Here is a 683-nt window from a genome sequence, read left to right as displayed (position 1 = left end):
CCTAAGTAGAACCACACAAACCGTCAATTTTTTTATTTAAAAGTTCTACCTGGTTTGATAGCATAGTGACCGCGTCGAGGTTGAAAACATCGGCTGCTTTTGTCAGCTTTATTCTCATAACTTTCCACTGATAGTTATTCAGTGACATCTCTTCAATAAATTCGTAAGCCACTTCAGGTGTTTTGTTATTAATAGTCCCACCAATAGCTGTGTCGATAAATTACCTTGTTGAGGGATTCACACCGTTGTAAAACGTTTGAACCTGCAGCCATAAAGGTAACCCATGGTGAGGGCACCTTCTCAATAGATCCTTGTATCTCTCCCATGCATCATAAAGTGTTTCTAGATCCATCTGCACAAAAGAAGAGATATCATTCCTTAATTTAGCTATTTTAGCTGGCAGAAAATATTTAAGTAAGAATTTTTCGATCATTTGTTCCCAAGTAGTGATTGACCCTCGTGGCAACGAGTTCAACCACTGTTTAGCTTTGTTCCTCAATGAAAAGGGAAATAACCGAAGGTGAATGGCATCATTGAAACGCCATTGATTTTAAAAGTGTCACAGAATTCTAGAAAATTTGTCAAATGAGTGTTTGGGTCCTCGTCTTGCAAACCATCAAACTGAACAAACTGTTGTATCATTTGAATCGTGTTAGGTTTCAGTTCAAAATTATTTCCAGCAA

General features: G+C 37.6%; 1 non-coding gene across 1 annotated transcript; it reads left to right on the top strand.

Moving 5' to 3' along the window:
• The first annotated feature begins 278 nt into the window (after positions 1-278).
• LOC121231327 (small nucleolar RNA R71) lies at positions 279-385 on the top strand. The gene has a single exon (XR_005929387.1). It is a non-coding gene; the product is annotated as a small nucleolar RNA R71 (small nucleolar RNA).
• The last annotated feature ends 298 nt before the right edge of the window (positions 386-683 follow it).

The sequence above is a fragment of the Gossypium hirsutum genome, chromosome A06, assembly GCF_007990345.1.
Source record: "Gossypium hirsutum isolate 1008001.06 chromosome A06, Gossypium_hirsutum_v2.1, whole genome shotgun sequence".
NCBI classification, from domain to species: domain Eukaryota; kingdom Viridiplantae; phylum Streptophyta; class Magnoliopsida; order Malvales; family Malvaceae; genus Gossypium; species Gossypium hirsutum.
Note: the sequence above shows the minus strand (reverse complement) of the source record. Positions and strands in the feature narration are given on the sequence as shown.